Raw genomic sequence first — 9,931 nt, 5'->3', positions numbered from 1 at the left:
CATTTTTAATACACACATTAGAAACTGAACAATTAAAAAATTGCTTCCAAACTAACGCGTTTCATGAACGTTTCTAACACCCATGTTAGAAGACAAATGATTACAGAAATCATTATAAGACTTATTCGTTCATATCAATCCATGGGTGGATGAAGAGTCTACTTTAAATAGAGACTTAATTAGAGACATAAAACTCTAATCAAGTAACATAAAACTCTTATTTAAAGACATAAAAGACTCTACTTAAGAGAATTTAACGTTTACAAAAAAACGTACGGTTACACCGATAATTCCGGTCTAACACACATGTTAGAAAATTTAACGTTTACAAAAAACGTATGGTTTACACTAATAAACCCGATCTAACACAAAAGTTAGAAAAATAAACAATTCCCAAAATCGTTTCAAAAACCAAACAGTTGAACCAAAACTATTCGTTTTGTACCACGGTATAGGATTTAAGATTGTATCTCAATCTCAAGAAATCCAAACACAACAAGTTATACCACATACATATTTCCCCAAAAAAATATATTTATAAGATCATAACCTCTAAATTTTTTTTATTCTATTATAAATCCTTTCGTAAACCCAAAATCCTTATAAATAAGGTTTTTAAGATTGTACCAACAATCTCACGAAATCTGTTTTAAGTTTGTAGGAAATAGGTTCACCATTTATAAAATATAATTACAAAATATATAATAACGAGACTCTCGTTATTCGTAGAAAATATCATAGTACAATACCGGTTGCAATAACTAAATAAAAAGAATATATAAAATATAATTATATATACCAATCTTGATTCAAGCCGCTGTGGGTCCTTCACGCGCACTTGATAACATCCTAGACTCGAGTATTCATCATCTTGAGTCTTGAAAAATACTCCTTGACTGCAACAAAGAGCACACTAAAACGTTGACGATTTTGGTTGAGGCACGTGTTCAACACGCTTCCCTTAAAACAGATTTCCGCCTCTACTAAAGACGACGCGTCTGTCTCCCAGGGTACAACAGCCGAAGCAGTCTGTACTGCCAGAAATGGCCACGCGCCCGAGGTTACATCGAATAGAATTATAGTGTTTGAACTTGTGGAAAAATAATGATACGAAGGTGATGGAATCGAGTCTTCACCACTTATCGAAGAATTCTTCATACATATTATTTTTCTCTTGTAGTTTTTTCATCATTCCAATGAGTCACATACCCTACCATTTTTTACAAGAGTTGTATGTAGTGAAGAGTTTCTTGGTGATTTTATTAGAGACATAAAACTCTAATAAAAATTTCACTTAATTAGTGATTTAATTAGAGACATAAAACTCTAATAAAAGCTAATCAAGTGACATAAAACTCTACTCAAGAGTTTCACATATGAAGTTTAATTAGTAATTATAATTTCATTCAATTATAAATTAACTAAATATCCATTCACTAACTTTCCCAACATAATTTACCCTAATACAAATCTATGTCGTGTGTATGTCTGTATAGTTATTTATACAGCAAGTGTTCGTGATCTCGAAACCCTTAAGATACGTGTCTAAGTAAAAATTCGAAAAAAATATTTAATGTCATTAATTATCAAATGCACATAAATAGACCTATACGTAAATAATTTATAAACACATGTCTTGATGCCCTGATTGATTTATCACAGGCGTTCATCTCCATCACATCGTTTACCAGAAATCCCTAGATTTTTGCCAGGTGCCACACAATAACAAGGGGTAGTAATGTTTAAACGATTCCGAATCAATCAGCGAAGTCCTTCCTTGAGTTCTCTGGGAGCTACTAGCCTGACAAAAGACAGATATTGCTCAGTAAACAGAATAGTTGATGCATAGATTTTAAGAAACAAAGAAAGGGTAAAAGTTTAGTGTAGAACACCAAAGAAACCTGTCCAGCAGCAATAGGTGATGATATAAGGATGTGAGATTAAATATATAAATGTAATATTTAATCTTGTAGCCTATATAATCATTTATATTATATTAGATCAAAATATATTTATTAACCTATTAATAATTAGTTGGTAATTGTTGATGGACCATATTACCCTTATTAACTAATTGGGTTTCCTCTTGGGTGTATAAATAAGGGGCTTATTAGAGAGTTAAAGGGTTACACACATTACACAATCACAACCCTCATAACATCAAAGAATTCGGCTCTCTCCCCATAACCGATTCTCACCCTAGTTTCGGTTTCATCACCATCATAACTTACACCCTAAGGAGGAACCAGATCATCCTAACAATCATGACTAACTCGATGGCTGCATCTCTGACTGGATTCTCTGCTGGGTTATCTGCTGTAACAGGTATTATTCATGTTTTCCATTATGTTTAAACAGAACTGATCCAACATGTGGTATCAGAGCATATGTTGATTAATCAGTTCTGGTTTTGTATCCATTATTCTGGGATCAAAAATCTGGAAAACTGTTTTTTTGAAAGTTCATAAAAATCAAAACTGTTTCGAGTCCTGTTACCGAAATCCCTGTTTTCGGAAATTAATTGAATGATAAATTGACTCGAAATCTTAATGGGTAACCTAGTATCCGAAATCTGTTAACAAAATCTTAAAAATCTAGATTTCGGAACCCAGAATTATGTTTATTTTTTTTTAGGGTTCATCATAAGGTTCTAAGAAAACTCGAAAATTCCCTAAGATTTGGAATATAATTTAGATTAGTGGGTGTTTTTCCTGTTTTGATCTTTATTTTATCTATTGAAATTTCGAAAACTGTTAAAAGATAATCAGTTATTATTACGAAACCTTTTGATAAGTTTAGATCAGCATTAAAACAGGAAACATTATCCCACAATCCCTTAAATTTCGAGTTTTCAGTTATTATCACAAAACAGCTGTTAACGAGGTTGCTACTCGCAACCATGAGGTTGCTACTCGCAACCATGAGGTTGCTACTCGCAACCATGAGGTTGCTACTCGCAACCATGAGGTTGCTACTCGAGACCATGGGGTTGCGACTCGCAACCATAACGTGATTGATCGAAACCATGAGGTTGCGACTCGCAACCATAACGTGATTAGTCGAGACTAAGGTTGCGACTCGCAACCATAACGTGATTAGTCGAGACTAAGGTTGCGACTCGAAACCATAACAGCATAACTCGAGACTAAGGTTGCGACTCGAAACCATAACAGCACAACTCGAGACTAAGGTTGCGACTCGAGACCATGACTCGAAATCTCAAAACTTAAGCTGTTTAAATGTGAACTAAAAATTTTTTATTGGATGAGCTTCTGATGTATTAATTCTGGCCAAAGCTGATTTAATACATCTATTTATTGTTCAAGTATTATAAAAGGCTATGTTAAGTATGCATTACAAACGTGAAATGTCTTAATTCTGGCCAAAGCTGATTTAATTCATTTATGTTTAGCATGCTTGACAAGTGCATAACTAAAGTGATTATCTCATTTCTGGCCAAAGCTGATTTGTCATGATTGCTTTGCACACATACTTAAATGATTACACTTCTGGCCAAAGCTGATTTGTCTTCGTTTAATTAGAATTTTACTAAGTCTATTATTTTGATGTTAGTAATGGACATTATCACAGCTTCATAATTATAATGGTCATTATTTATGCCTGCCTTAGTGTAACAAGCCCATTAGATCACATTAGGATTTCTTCTTTTGTATCATAACTTGCTCATCTTATTTCCACTACCAGCACCCAATTGCGGGATTCCACCTTTGACTGGTGATAACTTTGCTGAATGGAAGGATGCCCTCATGCTTACTCTAGGATTGCTAGACTTTGATTATGCTCTAAGAGAGAATAAGCCAGCGGACCTTACCGCTACAAGTACTGCTGCTGAGCAGATAGTCCATGATAAATGGACTAGGTGTAACCGCATGTCTCTCATGTTCATGAAGCAATCCATTCATAACTCAATCAGAGGGGCCATTCCTGATTCTGAAAATGCTAAAACCTATCTGGCTTCTGTGGAGGATCAATTCAAGGGAACATCAAAAGCACACGCTAGCACTCTTATCCTCAAGCTGGTGACAACTAAGTATGATGGGAGGAGCGGCATTCGCGAACACATCATGATGATGCATGATATGGCCAATAAGCTGAAGGGCCTAGAGATGGAAATCAGTGATGGTTTTCTCGTTCACTTCATCATCACTTCGCTTCCTTCGTCCTATGAAGCTTTCAAGATCAATTACAACACTCAGAAGGACAAATGGACGATGAGTGAGCTGATCGCTATGTGCGTGCAGGAGGAAGAGCGTATGAAGATGGATCGCACTACTGATGTTGCTAACTTCACCACTTCCAGCTCAAAGAAGAGGAAGAACTCTTATCAAAGAAAGGATGCTTCTAAGGTTCAAAAGCCAAATCCAAATCCTAATACAAGTGCACCTTCCAGCTCTAAGAACTCCTTAGGCAAACCCTATTGCAAGTTCTGTAAGAAAACAGGACATAAGCAAAAGGAATGCCCTGACTTTAAGGAGTGGCTGGCTAAGAAAGGTAACGATTTTTTCATGATACTTGAGTCCTTTAATTTAAATGTTCCTGCTAATTCTCGGTGGTTTGATTCTGGTTCTATGGTTCATGTAACCAATTCACTTCAGGGATTCCTTACAATCCGGAAGCTGGGAAGAAACCAAAGAACACTTAAAGTTGGGGATGATCGGGAATTAGAAGTGAAGGCCATAGGAACATTACAATTATTTTTGAAAACTGGTTTATGTATTAAACTTTATGATACCTTATATGTTCCTGAGGTAACTCGGAACCTTGTATCAGGACCAAAGTTAGACATGGACGGTTTTGTCGTTTCTCATGGTCATCGCAAACTCTCTATTCTCTATGATTCCGTTGTTTATGGTACTGGCATTCTGGATGGTGGTCTCTATAGATTAGAACTAGATGATAATTTTTCCAAATCTTTGTTGTCATATAATATTAATGAATCACTCACAAAGATGGAAAAGAAACAAATTCGAGACTTAGAGACTTCATCTATGTTGTGGCATCAACGTTTAGGCCACATCTCAAGAGAACGATTAAATCGTCTCGTAAAGGATGAAGTCTTACCTCCTCTCGATTTCACTGATTTTGGAACATGTGTCAAATGTCTTAAAGGCAAAATGACATCAGCGAATAAGAAAGGTGCCACTAGGAGCTCTAATTTATTAGAACTCATTCACACTGACATTAGTGGTCCCTATCAAATCGCTGGCATCACAGGACATACTTCATTTATCACTTTCATTGATGATTATTCTCGTTACATGTACTTGTATCTTATAAAGGAAAAGTCTGAATCTCTTACAACTTTTAAAGATTATAAAGCTGAAGTTGAAAAGCAATTAGATCGTCAGATTAAAGTTGTGAGATCAGACAGAGGCGGTGAATATTATGGAAGACATACTGATGTGGGTCAAGCTCCTGGTCCATTTTATGAGTTTTGTAAGGGCCAGGGGATTGTGAACCAATACACCATGCCTGGTACACCTCAGCAAAATGGTGTCGCTGAACGAAGAAATTGTACCCTTATGAACATGGTGCGCAGTATGTTAGCCAACACTAATTTACCATTATTCCTCTGGACTGAAGCGTTAAAAGCAGCTGTTCATATACTCAATAGAGTTCCTTCTAAGTCTGTCCCTAAAACTCCTTATGAACTTTGGACAGGAAGGAAACCGAGTCTTAAATATATGAAAGTATGGGGCTGCATTGCTGAAGCAAAATTATATAATCCTTTCCTAAGGAAACTTGACCCTAAAACAGTTACCTGTTTCTTTATCGGGTATCCTGATCATTCAAAGGGTTATCGTTTCTATTGTCCTTCCCATGTCACCCGTATTGTTGAAACCAAGCGTGCTGCGTTCCTGGAGGATTTCAAGGTCAGTGGGAGCAGTACTAACCCTTATGAAGAATTGCAAGAAGTACAAGACGCGGGGGGGAGAGACTCGTCGCTTACCATTACTCCGTTTACTCCTCTTGTACCACATGCAACTGCACCTGAAGCCACTGCACAAACTCCAACTCCACAACCAGAACCCATTATACCTCATAACGAAGGCACATCAAACGCTCAAAACCAAGACAACGCTCAACCCGAAAATCAGCTCAGGAGGTCATCTAGGCAAAAACGGCCTACTAATTGGGATGATTATATTACCTACCTGACTGAAATGGATGCTGGAAAGCTCAATGATCCTATCTCTTATAATGAAGCCATTAGCAGTGATCAGTCTTCTGAATGGAACAAAGCAATGATTGATGAGCTTGAATCCATGAAGAAAAATGACGTTTGGGATTTGGTAGAATTACCCAACGGTGTCAAACCTGTAGGTTGTAAATGGGTGTTCAAAACAAAACTGGATCCGAATGGGAACGTTGAACGCTATAAAGCGAGATTGGTTGCAAAGGGCTACACTCAGAAAGAGGGAATTGATTATCAAGAGACGTTTTCACCTGTCTCTCGTAAAGATTCATTAAGGATCGTTATGGCCTTAGTAGCTCATTTTGATTTAGAGCTACATCAGATGGACGTCAAAACTGCTTTCCTTAACGGAGACTTTGACGAAGATGTTTACATGAAACAACCTGAAGGCTTTAAACCTGAAGGTCAGGAGCATCTAGTCTGTAAGTTGAAGAAATCCATTTATGGGTTAAAACAAGCATCACGTCAATGGTATCTCAAGTTTGATGAAGTCATGAAGAGGCAAGGTTTTATGAAGAATCAAGTGGATCAATGCACCTACCTCAAGATGAGTGGGAGTAATTTTACTATACTTGTCCTTTACGTAGATGATATTCTATTGGCAAGTAATAGTTTAGACATGTTGCATGAGTCGAAGCGGTTACTCTCGCATAACTTCGACATGAAGGATCTCGGAGATGCTTCTTACGTCATTGGCATCGAAATTCACCGAGATAGACACAAAGGGATCTTAGGATTGTCTCAAAAGACTTACATAGATCGTGTCCTTACACGTTACAACATGCAACAGTGCAAACCCTCTGTCGCTCCAGTAGTTAAGGGAGATGTTTTCGGTTCATTCCAGTGTCCGACAACAGAGGTTGAAAAGGAGCAAATGAGCCAGATACCTTACGCGTCAGTAGTCGGGAGCCTGATGTATGCTCAAGTCTGTACTCGCCCAGATATCGCTTATATTGCTGGAATGCTAGGCCGTTATCAGACTAATCCTGGCCTAGATCACTGGAAAGCAGCTAAGAAAGTCCTCAGATATCTGCAAGAGACGAAAGACTATAAACTGACTTATAGAAGAAGTGATCACTTAGAAGTGGTAGGTTATTCTGATTCTGACTTTGCCAAATGCAAAGATGACAAGAAATCCACTTCGGGCTACATCTTTATGTTAGCAGGCGGACCTATCTCATGGAAAAGTCATAAACAACAGTTAACTACAACTTCCACAATGATGGCAGAATACATTGCTGTTTACAACGCAACCTGTCATGGAATGTTGCTTAGAAATCTGATCACTGGACTCAAAATTGTTAATTCCATTTCTAGACCATTGAAGCTTTACTGTGATAACTCAGCTGCCGTTAGTTTCTCGAACAGTAATAGTTCGACTGGAGCTGGTTTATATCTCGATACAAAATACTTGTTCGTACGTGAACGAGTTGAGGAAAATAATCTTTGTATTGAGTATATTAGTACTAAAGATATGCTAGCGGATCCGATGACTAAAGGTCTCCCACCTAAAGTTTTCGAAGAACATGTATCGAATATGGGACTTACTAAAGACCTTGTTTAATGGCATATTGTACTAGCTTATGTTTTAATTAATAAAATTTCCTCAGTTTGATTTTGTATGTCTCTAACATATGTTCTGCCGGTGTAATGACATATAGACAAATATAAATACAAATCAGACGCTAAAGGGCTTATACATATTTTGATCGTAACTATTAGGTTTTAAATTGAGGCTATAGTATGACTAATGGGGGTCCTGAGTCGAATGATGATTCAATGGCTGTATTTCTCTGCTATAGTTCTTGGTTTAAAGCTAAAATGAGTGTTAACTCCTGGCCAGGCTTACCTAATACTCATGATAAATGATTACTTGGCTAAGTGGGAGAATGTGAGATTAAATATATAAATGTAATATTTAATCTTGTAGCCTATATAATCATTTATATTATATTAGATCAAAATATATTTATTAACCTATTAATAATTAGTTGGTAATTGTTGATGGACCATATTACCCTTATTAACTAATTGGGTTTCCTCTTGGGTGTATAAATAAGGGGCTTATTAGAGAGTTAAAGGGTTACACACATTACACAATCACAACCCTCATAACATCAAAGAATTCGGCTCTCTCCCCATAACCGATTCTCACCCTAGTTTCGGTTTCATCACCATCATAACTTACACCCTAAGGAGGAACCAGATCATCCTAACAATCATGACTAACTCGATGGCTGCATCTCTGACTGGATTCTCTGCTGGGTTATCTGCTGTAACAGGTATTATTCATGTTTTCCATTATGTTTAAACAGAACTGATCCAACAAAGGAGGCTCATTTTCCATTTGTCACAACCTTTTCCCACACAACTTCCACTCTAGAACTTCCAAACCCTATATTGTCAATTCATTTTGTATGTAATCAAACTTGTTTATGTGAATCGAATACAAATCAATGATATTTAGATCATTGCGTATACATTTGGTAGATCCATCAGTGGATTCCACACACTATGGATCTGAATTGGTTAAATGTGTTCTTAAGTTTTGTGAAGAAAAAGATAACATCCTGGGCTTTCAAATTTAATTAATGGGTGGAGTTTTAGAAACCTTCCTACAACTATAAGCATAGTAACAATTTCAATTGAATTCTTTTGTGAGGTGTCACCGGACCTTGATGTCAGGTTGTGTTTGGTTTATTTAACCATGCAGTTTGCTCGAAACTACTCAGCTTCTCTTTGCAGTGGACACTTTTTCTAGTTGTGTGTGATACTTATCAATTTCATATTAGCACATAAAAAGCTTCCAGTGTAAGGAGTAATGTAGCTAAAGGGGTATTTGTTTTTAACATTTACAAACTACTAGTATTAAAAGAAGCATATGTGAAAGTGATATAATAAAAACCACATATGGTACGTATATATCAAACAAATAAAAAACAATACCAAAATAATATAATTGCGAGAAGCTCCAGCAAATTGACAAGTAAATAAATATAAATGAGATTTTACCATATATGCACATTTATTTCCGAGATCACCAATTCCAACGACGGATTCTTTTCATGGTCAAATCTGTGTAAAGAAGATCTGACGACAATTATTCAAGAACGTAATAATAGAACACAACAATCAAGTCCCTAGATACAAGTTACAATAGTCTTAACCAACAGTATCTAGTCACAAACAACAATGAAGCTGTTCATAACTAGAATATATCAGTCTTACTACAATAATAACACAAATCCTACAAATATCCAAACCACAATAATCAAAAGATTTGTAATAGTTTACCTAAATCTATTAATTTATTTTCATTAAAAAAACCCACTGTTACTTTATATAATTTAAGGAATATAAACACAAAAAATTATACATGCAAGAATAACAAAACACAAACAAATAACAAATAACAAATATTATGTTGGTAGAAAATATAATGTTTTACTTAAATTTTTATTACTATATGATCCAAACAATAAATTCAAATACCCCCCCCCCAAAAAAAAAAAAAAAAAAGAGAGAAACGGATTAAAATTTAGGTACTAGTTTCTTAAGTCATTTAAATGAATACCAAAAAAGATATGTTTTTACATAAATTCTTACTTTTTTATTTTCGCAAATACATCTTATTTAATTCACACTTTTAGCAAAGTTGAGATCATGTTCAGAAAGCATAAAGAACTAAATATGAATGTGTTACCTGTGGCATAA

General features: G+C 35.9%; 1 long non-coding RNA gene across 1 annotated transcript; it reads right to left on the bottom strand.

The window, feature by feature from the left end:
* Window positions 1-1,556: 1,556 nt before the first annotated feature.
* LOC110927888 lies at window positions 1,557-1,933 on the bottom strand. Its single transcript, XR_002585979.1, has 2 exons — window positions 1,902-1,933; window positions 1,557-1,801 (listed from the first exon to the last, which is right to left on the bottom strand). It is a non-coding gene; the product is annotated as an uncharacterized LOC110927888 (long non-coding RNA).
* Window positions 1,934-9,931: the final 7,998 nt, after the last annotated feature.

This window comes from Helianthus annuus, chromosome 3 (assembly GCF_002127325.2).
Source record: "Helianthus annuus cultivar XRQ/B chromosome 3, HanXRQr2.0-SUNRISE, whole genome shotgun sequence".
Classification (NCBI taxonomy): domain Eukaryota; kingdom Viridiplantae; phylum Streptophyta; class Magnoliopsida; order Asterales; family Asteraceae; genus Helianthus; species Helianthus annuus.
The sequence above is the reverse complement of the archived record's forward strand: the minus strand, read 5'-3'. Positions and strand labels throughout refer to the sequence as shown.